This window comes from Saimiri boliviensis, chromosome 7 (genome assembly GCF_048565385.1).
Source record: "Saimiri boliviensis isolate mSaiBol1 chromosome 7, mSaiBol1.pri, whole genome shotgun sequence".
Lineage (NCBI taxonomy): Eukaryota > Metazoa > Chordata > Mammalia > Primates > Cebidae > Saimiri > Saimiri boliviensis.
In genome coordinates, this window is record NC_133455.1 from 82,392,561 (window position 1) to 82,405,293 (window position 12,733).

Genomic DNA, 12,733 nt, shown 5'->3' on the forward strand with positions numbered 1-12,733 from the left:
AAAAACAACCAAACAATGCCAATTATTAACTTCGGGAAAAGCAAATATTGTGCATAAAAAATGTAATATTATATAACAAATATCAGGATCAAGATTTACCTAATCAATGTCATGTCAATTTTACCACTGAAAGTGTAATATAGCTATAATGGGAAGATAGAGGAAAAAGGGGCTAAGTGTAAGGGTAAAATAAGTCATCATCGTACTACCTGAAATGGGAAAAATTCAATGTGAGAAATATGTAGCTTTATAAGCTAAGTAGAAGTTGAGCTAAGAACTGAAGCTAAAGGAATTGAAAGTGATAGCCTCAGAGAAGTATGTTTCAGAGATGGAATGGCTTTTTGTTATAAGCCTTGTGGTATTTGTAACATCTGGGAGTCCCCAAAGTCACCTTCATTTCTGACACCAACTGTAAGTTTGGAACCAGCCCCAGGTTCAATAATTCACTAGAAGGACTCACAGAACTTAGAAAAACCATTATACTCATGACTATTGTTGATCATAGCAAACGAATACAGATTAAAATCAGCAGAGGAAAAGAGAAAGGGCAGGGCTCAGGGCCACTCTCTGCTTAGAGCTTCCGGTCATTCTCTACCAGTAGAGAAGTGGACAGTGCTAACTTTTCTGAGCCATCATGTGTGACAATATACACAAAGTACTGCAGACTGGGGGAACTTACCTGAGTCTTGCTATCCAGAGACTTTATTGAACTTGGTCACATAGACAAGATTGACACCTGTGTGACTGACTTTAGTCTCTGACCCTTCCAGAGGTCGGTCTGACAGGTTGTGGTCCAAGGCTCCCACCATAGATCACATTGTTAGCAGAGACTATGTCACAAGGCTTAAATAAGGCCCCTAGGAAACCAAAGACACTCTTATCAGGCAGGACATTCCAAGGGCTTAGAGGTCACATCCCCCATGTTGGAGACAAAGGCCAAACATCTCTTTGGACACACTTAATCCTGTACTGCACAGTACTCCTTTATTTTTTCCCTTATCAACTGTTTGTTCTGCTATAATTTTTTTATGATTACCTCATGCTCAATTGGCAAATAAGAAAATGATGCCAATAAAAGGTGGAATTCATTTTGGTTTATACTAGATTTTTCCTAGCATGTTAATGTTTTAAGACAATGAAGGCTGGGCACAGAGGCTCATGCCTGTAATCTCAGCACTTTGGGAGGCTGAGGCGGGTAGATCACGTGAGGTCAGGAGTTTGAGATCAGCCTGACCAACATGGAGAAACCCCATCTCTACTAAAAATACATAATTAGCTGGGCATGGTGGTGCATGCCTGTAATCTCAGATTACAAAAAAAAAAAAAAGCAAAACAAACAAAACTAGTGTCATTAATATGAGGGCAGATGTTTTGTTGTCAAGAGAGAGAAAAAATGAAATGACTTCAACAGGGACTTTTGAAATAACAATACCCTCAGTGGAATTTACAAAGTAACTTTCTTTCTAACATTTCATTTCTAGGTCAATCCTGGATCTTGTTAACACTTTAATAAGCAGCAACAGAGAGAGGCATCACTGCAGAGACTGTGCAGATACTAAATCAGCTCATGTACATTCTCTCTAGGAAGACTGGGGACAGAGACTGGCTTGCTGTTCATCAAATTTATCTCTGAGTTCTAGCCCATGGAATGTGAGTCGAAGTGATATGTGCCATCCTCCATGGGCCGTCTTCCATGTTTCTTCTCTGTTGACCAACTTGATACAAACATGCACAGTGACCTCACAGTCCAAGTATTAAAGATGGTGAAGGTGGTGAAGATGGTAGAGCCACAGGATAAAAGGATCCTGGTCCTGCTTAGAGGAAAGATATCTCCTGTCCTGTTACATCCATTTTTGACTTTACATGAGCAAAAAATAAACTTCTATTAGGTTTAAGGTATTTTACATTTTAAGGGCATTTGCATTACTTTAACTAATATAGCTACTGAAACCCCATATCTTGACTACAGCTTCTATGTAAATAAGAAATATGGCTTGTAATCCCAGCTATTTGGGAGACTGAGGCAGCAGGATTACTTGAGGCCGGGAGTTAAAGGCTACAATGTGCTATGATTAGGCCACTGCACCCCAGCCTGGATGACAGAGAGAGACCTTGTTTTTTAAAGAAAAAAAAGTGTGTATTTCGTATTTTAAAATAAATTTTTAGCTGGGCACAGTGGCTTGTGCCTATAATCCAGGCACTTTGGAAGGTCAAGGCAGGATGATCTCTTGAAGCCAGAAGCTCAAGATCAACCTAGGCAACATACTGAGTCCATGTCTCTACAAAAAGAAAATTTTAATTAGCTAGGCTTGTTGTGATGTGCCTGTAGTCTCACTACTCAAGAGACTGAGGTGGGAGGATCACTTGAGCCCAAGAATTTAAGGCTGCACTGAGCTATGATCACATCATTGCACTCCAGCCTGAGCAACAGAGACTCTATTTCTAAAATATATGCATATATTACATATAAAGTAAATTCTTAAATTTACTTAAGGGCTTTAAAGCAAACACTGTCACTTCCTACTCAGACTTACATTGCCCTAAAGCCTATTCCTTTTATGTTCATAATACTTCTTTGTTAGGATTGCCTGCTTCAGACTTTCTAGACTTGGAACTAGGTGATTTTTGCTATTTATCAAACTTTAATTTGGATTTTTTGTTTTGGTTTTGTTTGTTTTATGTTAATTCTGATGTTTTCTTTTTTCTTGTTTTTTTTTTTTAATTTATTTCTTGCATGATTATTTTAGCTATAATTTCCCTAATTCCACAAAGAATTTGTGGTAACTGTCATTTAATTATTTTTTCCCTATCTTTTAACCTAGAAAGACAATAAGGCAATGGGTATTATAAAGCTAAGTAAGAAAGCTAAAGTTCTTATCTTTTTTTTTCTTCTTCAAAGAAGGAAGCTTCTTTTAATTTGCAGCATAGATTTTTTTTTTTAACTTCAGGCAACTCTAAACATGTGTCAGTTTCTTTAATTAAGATTTGGCATCCCCAACCATCTAATCTGACAAGAACAAGCAAGGAGGAACATATTCCCTATTTAATAAATGGTGCTGAAAAAAATGGCTAGCCATATGTAGAAAACTGAGACTAGAGCCCTTCCTTACACCTTATACAAAAATTAACTCAAGGTGGATTGAAGACTTAAACGCAAAATTCAAAACTATAAAAACCCTAGAAGAAAATCTAGGTAATGTCATTCAGGATATAGGCACAGGCAAAGATTTTATGACAAAAACACCAAAAGCAATTGCAACATAAGCAAAAATTGACGAATTGGATCTAATTAAAATAAAGAGCTTCTGAACAGCAAAAGAAACTATCATCAGATTGAACAGACATCCTAGAGAATGGGAGAAAATCTTTGCAATCTAGCCATCTGACAAAGGTCTAATATCCAGCGTCTACAAAGAACTTAAACAAATTTTTTTTAAACCCAACCCCATTAAAAAATCGGCAAAGGATATGAACAGATACTTCTCAAAAGAAAAAATCCATGCAGCCAACAAACATGAAAAAAAAAGCTCAACACTACTGATCATTAGTAAAATGCAAATCAAAACAACAGTGTGACACCATCTCACACACTCAGAATGGTGACTATTACAAAGTAAAGAAACAACAAATGCTGGCAAGGTTGCAGAGAAAAGGGAATGCTTTTAGATGGTTAGTGGGATTGTAAATTAGTTCAACCATTGTGGAAGACAATGTGGTAATTCCTCAAAGATCTAGAAGCAGAAATACCATTTGAACCAGCAATCCCATTATTGGGTATATACCCAAAGGAATATAAATCATTCTGTTATAAAGATGCATGCACACATATATTCATTGTAGCACTGTTCAAAATAGCAAAGACATGGAATCAACCCTCATGCCCATCAATGACAGACAGAATAAGAAAATGTGGTACAAACATACACCATGGAATACTATGCTGCCATAAAAAGGAATGAGATCATGTCCTTTGCAGGAACATGGATGGAGCTGGAAACCATTATCCTCAGCAAACTAACAGAAACAGAAAACCAAACACCACATGTTCTCACTCACAAGTGGAAGCTGAATGATGAGAACACATGGACACATCAGGGGAACAACACACACTGAGGCCCATTGGGGAAGTGGGGTTAGGGAGAGCATCAGGAAGAATGGCTAATGGATGTTGGGCTTAATATCTAGGTGATGGATTGATCTGTGCAGCAAATCATCACGGCACACGTTTACCTATGTAACAAACCTGTACATCCTGCACATGTGCCCCAGAACTTAAAATAAAAATTGATGGAATAAAAAAGACTTGGCATCCCCAAACTTAATGATATATAACTTGTCCTATTAGAAAATTAGAAACATCATTTGCTAGTTAGAATCATAGATCATGACTGATATGTTGGTCAAATTTATGGTTGTATTAGGAATCCTGTTAACCACAAAAATGTATGTCCTGCACTCTGTCTTTTTTTTTCCTAAAAAGAAAAAATAATGCCAGTCACAAGAGGGAAAATCTAAATGATGTACCACAAAGTGTGCAATCTAGACTTCCATTAGGAAAGTGAAAGAACCCAAGACTGGGAAATATTTCTTGTCACCTCAGGTAATTTGAAGAAATATTTTTCTGGTTGACTTTTTCAGCAAGACTAGCAACGTTCTGTTCTACTGGCCTGTGGTCAGGGGTTTCCCCCAAGGTGCGTTCCTGCTCACGACAAAGAGCAACAACTTGGTGGGTTATATTTTCTTTTTAGTCACCTGATAGGATTTCCCAGGACAGAGGTGTCAAGTCAGTTCTGACCTAACTTCCCATGTCCTTCCTGTGGGTCACCCTGAGAAAGAAGGAAATCTCTCTTCTCCCCGACCTGGCGCTGATGTCATACTTCCTCTTTTCAGCCCAGCATCTCGATGCGCGCCGGGACGCTTCTGCCTCTGCAAAGAGCAAAGGCTTCAGGTGATAGCCTTGCACGGTAGTGTTCTCTGTCACAAAGTCAGGAAGTTCTTAGACTTCCTTTTATTTGAAGAACTGCGAGGAAACCAACTGCAGAGCTCCCAGGGCCTCAAGAGTTTGTTTTGCAGCTTCCCTCTTCCGAGGTCATCACACCTGCTGCCACAGCTTCAATAGCTGAAGCCAAGGAGTAAAAATTGCACCAACATCTATAAATGCATATGAAGCTGAGTGCTCTGAATAACCTTACCAGATGTTTTTCGCATAGAAGGAAAAAAAATCCAAATTATCCTCATATGCTTGTCTTCCTAACTAGGTTTTAAGGTCCTAGAGAGCATACACTGCCTCGTAGTCTTCTTCATCTATCTCAAAGTGCCTGGCTCAGTGCTTTGCATGGAGTATCCAATAATTCTTGACCATCAGGCCTAGGGGTTGGAGCCAGCAGAGCCACTCAGCCAGAGCTGCAAGCCCAAAGAGATCTCTATGTTAGCTTTAAACTATGTCTGCCTTCTGTTCTCCTAAAAGCTGTATTGCTGCCAATCGCAAAACTTCTGTTCATGCTCATTCACTGTTGGACATTAACAACAAATAACTTTCATGAACTGACATCCATTTAAAGGGATTTTTTTAATGTGTTTAGCTCATAACTGTTCTTGTTTATCTGAGGATCCCCTCTTTCTTGAGATTATAATGACATCAAATGTTATCATTTTCTGCACTATTCATATAAGCAATGTAACTGTACATAATACTTGCATGATATCATGTCATTACTAATAAATCACCTTTTAAAAATATCTCTATGATGGTATTATCATACACAAAGGAGCCAGACTGAGTTTGAGTCTTGGCTGCATCTTTTACCAGCTGTGCAAACTGTGTGAACCTGGGCAAGCTCCTAAAGTCTCCGGATTTAGTTGTTAACAATGGTCTCTACTTCACAGGTTTTTGTGGAATTCAAATGACTTATATGTGCAGCTCTTGGAATAATACTTGGCATATAGCAAGCACAATGTGTGCTCATTTTTACTTCAGTTTCATGGGTTTTTTCCCTTGTAACCTGATTTACAAGAAGTTGTATTTGTATATTTCTTCATTTTTGACGTATTTGTTCAGGTTAAAATGAAATATTTTACATAAAGAAACTAAGATTGGGTTACCTCAGAAAGAGAGTTTGAGACAAGGATTTGTGTGTGTGTGTGTGTGTGTGTGTGTGTGTGTGTGTGTGTGTGGTGATTCCAGGAATGCACCAGTAGGAAAGAGGCAAAGAGATTCAGGGAAGGGAAGGAAGTCAGTTCAAGGTGTCTCCCAAGGGGAGCTACTGTAGTCAACTGGGACTCAATCCACTATAGATCTCTGAGTGATGGTGTAGCCCATACCCCAAAGTTATCCTGCCCAAGAGACGAAGAAGTTGGGGTGTCTAACCTGCAACCATCTTTAGCACTGCCTGAGGGCTGCTCCCAGGACATTAAACCCCTAGCATTTCCAGTCTTCCTCATGTGCACACAGAAAGAAGCCCTTAGGCCAAGAATATGAGTCACAGGCAGAGGGTAGGAAGAGAGAGCGAGGCTGCTGAGAGGATATTGCCAAGGCAGGTAGTATCTGCTATGAGAAGTTATTAAATATTCTCTCATATTTTTTTCAGTTTTTATTACATTCTTTATTTCTCAGTGTTAGTGTCAATACACTGACAAGTTGCATTTTCCAGGACTTTTGTGGTAACAAGTGATGAAAATTCCAGTCACCCTATTTTAATCAAATAAAGGATCTCAGAGACTACTGGAATCAACTCAAGTATTGACAGGATTGGTCTCCCTCACTGTCACTTCTGCTTCTCTTGGTGAGGCAATGTCTGTTCTGCCTACCACAGAGCAGTATTCACCAGCTGGAAGGTAAGTTGGCCATTAAGACACTTATTTGAAACACTGCACTAATTCACCAAATACTTGCTATGCTACATATTTGTATCATCAGGGAAATGCAAATTAAAACAACAAGATGCCCCTACACACCTATTAGAATGGCAAAACTCTGGAACACTGACAACATCAAATGCTGGCTGAGATGTGGAGCAACAGGAACACTGATTGAAGGTACAGCCACTTTGGAAGACAGTTTTGTGGTTTCTTATAAAACCGACCTTACTTTCACTATTCCAGCCACCAATCACAACAGTCCTTTGTATTTGACCAAAGGAGTTGAAGACTTATGTCCACACAAAAATCTGCACACAAATGTTTATAGTAGTTTTATTCATAGTTACCAAATCTTGGAAGTAATCATGATGTCCCTCAGCAGATGAATGTATTCATAACTGTGGTGTATCCATACAGTGGCATATTATTCAGCACTAAAAGGAAACTGTCAAGCCATAAAAAGACATGGAAGAACCTTAAATACATATCACTAAGTGAAAGAAGGCAGTCTGAAGATTGGCTTCTTTCTACATGATCAACCATACGACATTCTGAAAAAGAAAGATCAGTGGTTGCCAGAGGTTGGCAGAAAGAATGAAAAGGTGGCACACAGAACATTTGTAGGACAATGCAGGCATTCTGTGTGGGATTCAGAATGAGAGACACATGGTCTGCATTTGTCCAAATCCATAGTGGTTTCAACACCGAGAGTGTAAACCATGGACTTTGGGTGATGATGATGCTATTGTAGGTTCATCAGTTGTAACAAATGGACCTCTCTGTTGGGAGATGTTGATTATGGGGGAAGGCTGTGCATGTGTAGGGGACAGGGGGCATATGGAAAAATCTCTGTACCCTTCTTTTAATTTTGCTGTGAACCTAAAACCGCTAAAAATAAATGAAGTCTATTAAAAAATATTTGTTGATAGGCAAGATATTCTTCTAGGCACTGAGGAAACAGCGAGAATTAACAAAGAAGGGACAAAACTCCTGTCACCATGGACCTTACATTCAAGTGGAGAAGATTAACATAAACAAGTACATAATTGTGTAATAGAATGTCAGACTGTGATTATGGTTTGAAAAAGGAAAGCAGGAGAATGGAATATTTTAGAGGAAAGAGCGTTTGAGCAGAGACCTGACTGAAGGGAGAGATGGAGTCATGAACATGACTAGGAACCATGTCCCAGGCAGAGAAGAGCCAAATAGAAAAAGCTGAGACAGGCGCCCCCTCAGGGCTGAGTCATAGCAGGGGTCATGTGTCTGGACCTGAGGAGCAGCAAGTGAGGTCAGAAAGATAACCAGGGGCCAGATTATGCCCCTAGAAAGCACTCTGGACTTTATTCTAGAGGAAATGATGGGGTAATCTCTACTGGGTTTTGAACAAGAGAGTGACGTGATCTGAGATACGTTTAAATGGGATCACTGTGGCAGGCAAATGGAAATTTGGCTCTCATGGGGCAAGAGTAGAAATTGAGAGGCCAATTAAGAGGCTTCTGCTCTCATCCAGGAAAGTCCAACTGAGGGTCTCTGACAACTCAAACAAAGTCCCACCCTGAAGCAATCTTGTAGAGTCAGAAAAAAATATGGTGACACGCCCCCTTAACAAATCATGTGTACCATATAAGCCAGCTTCTATAGAGGAAGTAAAGGTGCTGGATGGACAAATAACAGGGCCCATCACATAGCTGTAATTTACAAATTATTTAAAATTTAGACACACTCTGTCAGGATCATATTTCATCGTTCTTGTATAAGTGAAACATGTCATTGGAGCTTTGAAATTTCTATTTTTAAAGATCGGAATGTAACTTTGTCTTAAAATAAAAACAAAATGAAAATATTGCTTTGGGGAAAGCTTTATTATCATGTAAATGCACATGTTAAAATTTAATATAACCCAGTATATAAAAATGTATAGCATTCTCAGAATCAAATAAACAAAAACTGAGCTTACAATTATTATTAGTCATACTGGAAAAGAAGTTCAAAATTAGAGTTTTTACATTTTTACCAACTAGCATGCCAAAATTCAAAGAGTTGAAAAGCATTCCTGCAGGCAAATATACTTTACTATAGCATTTATCAAATAAGACATAATTGTTTATATATTTGTCCATCTTATTCATCCTTCCAACTTCATTTTATATTCCAATTCTATTTGCTTATAGAACACTGATTATCTTTTTCTTGTTACCAGCCCTAACATATTTTAAATAGGTGAGATAATAAGTAAATTGTGGTACATCCAGACAATGGAATGTTATGTTGTGATTAAAAAAAAAAAAAAGAAATGAGCTATCAAGCCACAAAAAGATGTGGAAGAAAATTAAATGCATATTACTAAGTGAAACAAACCAATCTGGAAGGCTACTCAGGATCGTGTGAGCCCAGAAGGTGGAGGCTGCAGTGAGCCCTGATCCCACCACTGAACTCCCGTCTTAGCAACAGAATGAGATACTGTCTGTGTAACTAACTAATTAATATCAATAGTTGCCATGGAGCCTATGGGAAGGGAGAGAAGGATGAATGGATGAACCACAGGGAATTTTTAAGACATAAATTCTATTCTGTATGATACTGTAATAGTGGATAAATTTATCAAACCCATAGAATGTGTAATGCAAAGAATGAATCCTGATATAAGTGATGAACTTTAGTTAATAAAAACATATCAAAATTGTCTCATCAAGTGTAACAAATGTTACACTAATGCAAGATGCTAATAACAGGAGAAAATAGGGAGGGAGGATATGAGAACACTCCACTCTGATCAAATTTTCTATAAACCTAAAAGTGCTCAAAATAAATAAATAAAGTACATATACTATGGTGTTACTAGTGCTATTGACATGCCTTCCATAAACCTCTGGACCCTCCCATTTCTAGTCCCTGCCCTCTCAGGATCCCACCCAGTGGTAAATCCCTAGCCCATTCACTCTTGGCTCTGGCTTCACCTTATGCTTTTCGCCTGCCTTTCAAGCTCTCCATTTCCTGGTGTTTCTTTTGGCTGAGCTAGTCCACTTGTGGTGCATTCCATGCCCTGGATGTTTCCCCATCTGGTATCATTCTTTCTTCCAAGGGAACTCTTTTGGGGTGACTAGTAAAAAGATCAAAGCACACAAAACCCAAGCAGTTTGTTCATTTTGGGATATGGACTTATCACAGATGATAAACCTACATGTCCAGTCTAGATGAATGGGAATCATAACGCTTTATTTTTGACCATCTCACTTGCTTATTCCACAGGTAATTTCCTGAAGGTCTTAATTTTCTGGAAGCCATGCTGGAGGCAGGAGTGATTTAGAAAGATGACCTTTACTATATTTGGCTTAAAGTGGAAGGATTTAAAACATGACACTTATGTAATTTTTCCAAACTAATAGCGGATGTGGTATTAGGGTGATACATCTATAGGTGAGATTCCAGAGCTAATTTAGTAAATATTAATTTCTAATACTATGTCATTCCCACTGCATTATTCTCCTGTGGCTGTTATACCAAATCACCACAAACCAGGTAGCTTAAGACAACAGAAATTTGTTGTCTCTCAGTTCTAGAGGCTAGAAGCCTGAAACCAAGGCATCAGCAGCACCACACTCCCATGCTTCCTTCTAGGAGAGAATGCTTCCTTACTGATTCTGGCTTCCACCTATTCTTGGCACTCATTGGCTTGTGGCAGCACAACTCCACCTCTGCCTCCATCTTCACATGCCCAACCCCCTTCTATCTATGTGTATCTGTGCCAAATTTCCCTCTTCTTATAAGGACATTAGTCATTGAATTGGGGTTTACCCTAATGAGTTTTGGGAGGACCCTGTTCAATTCACTACAACCACCCTTCATATACACATAGCTGATGTTTCAGTCAATTACAGAGTGAGTGTTGCCTCTCTTTTCCAACAAGACATTATAATAACAATTATTGTCAAATTATTTAATGAATGCTTACTATATGTCAATTACATGCATTAACTCGTTTAACCCTCTGATGGTTCTATGAGATAGGTGCTATCTTTATTTCTATGTTGCAGATGAGCAGCCGGAGAGAGTTTATATAGAGCGAATATCACCATTACCTAGAAAGAACAAAATAAGAGGAATAAGCAGTCCCCATGTATTTTGGTTACTTAAAAGGGATGGATCTCAAGACAGAGGATAATGGTTGGATACACGAGGGGACAGATGCTGGAACCAGTTCTGAAGAAGTGTTCCTGGGACCAAGAGGATCTGAGAGGTAGCCAGGTGTGACGACTGAACAAGCTGAATGTTAAGAGCAGCAAAGTTGGCCAGGCACGGTGTTGCACACCTGTAGTCTCAGCTCCCTGGGAGGCTAAGGTGGGAGGATCATGAGGGCCCAAAAGTTTAAATCCAGCCTGGGCAACACAATGAGACCTTGCCTTAAAGAAAAAAAAAATCAGCAAGCTAGGAAATAAACTTGGGGCACATTGGACAGTACATTACAGGGAAACCCAAATCTCCTGCCTTAGCAAGCTTCAGGAGCCAGTACAAGGACTGAGCCAGCCTCACCCATCACACTGTTTAGGGCCACTCTTCAGCAATGACATCATGTGCCAGAAGAAAACATGGCCAAGATGATTGCTTTGTTGTGCAATTACACACAAGAAGAAGAAGAAGAGGAAGAGGAGGAGGAGGAGGAAGGAGAAGGAGGAAGAAGAAAGAAGAAGGAGGAGGAGGAGGGAGGAAGGAGGAGGAAGAGGAGGAGAAGGGAGGAAGGAAGAGGAGGAAGAGGAGGAAGAGGAAGGAGGAGGAAGAAGGAGGAGAAGAAATGAGGAAAGAGGAGGAGGAAGGAGGAAGGAGGAGGAAGAAGGAAAGAGGAGGAGGAAAGAGGAAGGAGGAGGAAGAAGGAAGGAGGAGGAGGAAGGAGGAGGAGGAAGAGGAGGAAGAGGAAGAAGAGATGCAGCTCTGAAAAGGAAATGTTTGATTTCTTGCTGAAAGATGAGTGAATTTTGGAGTTCAATGTGAAAACCAATAAATAACATCTCTCTTCTTTTCTTGGTTCTGTGCCCACTGAAAAATAAGACAAAAAGTGAAACAAATGGAAAAGTGAAGTATTCTCCTTCTGATAAAACAAATAACAGTGAATGTAGCTCAAATCGGTAGGTAAATGGGAGTCTGAACACTGAACCTCAGAATTTAATACCCAACTTGTGGTGCTGGCTAGGATGGACAGCCTCTCCAAGACTATGTGGGAGCAGAACAGAGCCAGTGCTTCCCACAGGCAGTCACTCCCAGGAGGAAGGGCAGAGAGAAGTGGAAGGGGCTGGATACATGTGCCCTGTTTGTCCTCCCAAACGCAGCAGGCAGAAGAGTTACTCCACCCAGAGCAGAGTGAACGAGAGGCTGGGGAGAGATCAGGAATGCTGTGCTCAGAGAGCTCTCCTGACAAGAATGGGGAGGAAAGTTCCATACCAACAAGGAGGGCAAGCTACAGAAGTAGGGAAGACATCTCAGGATCTGCACAGTGAGTTTGTGGAGCATAAACCCCACATCAGTTTATGTAGATACACGTAAAGATAACTTCAAGAAGCCACCTTCAGGGAGCCCACTTGAAGTACTTGGCATGCTGGCTCCTTACACAGTTGCATTTAACATAATATTGTTACATAAATACAACTACCTATCTTTTATTCTTTTCTTTTCTTTTTGTTTGATCCGTGGTTTTGTTTTGTTTTTTGAGTGAATCCTAACTCAGGAGGCAGTAGGGGGTATCAATTAAATGTCAAAAGGAAAAACTCCTAGCTCTATCTTCACTAATTATGTGACAATAGGCAAGTTGCTTAGCTTTTAAGGATATTACTTTTCCCAGTTAAAAGAAGGGAAAATAATAGCACCTGTCCCATAGAGTTGTAAA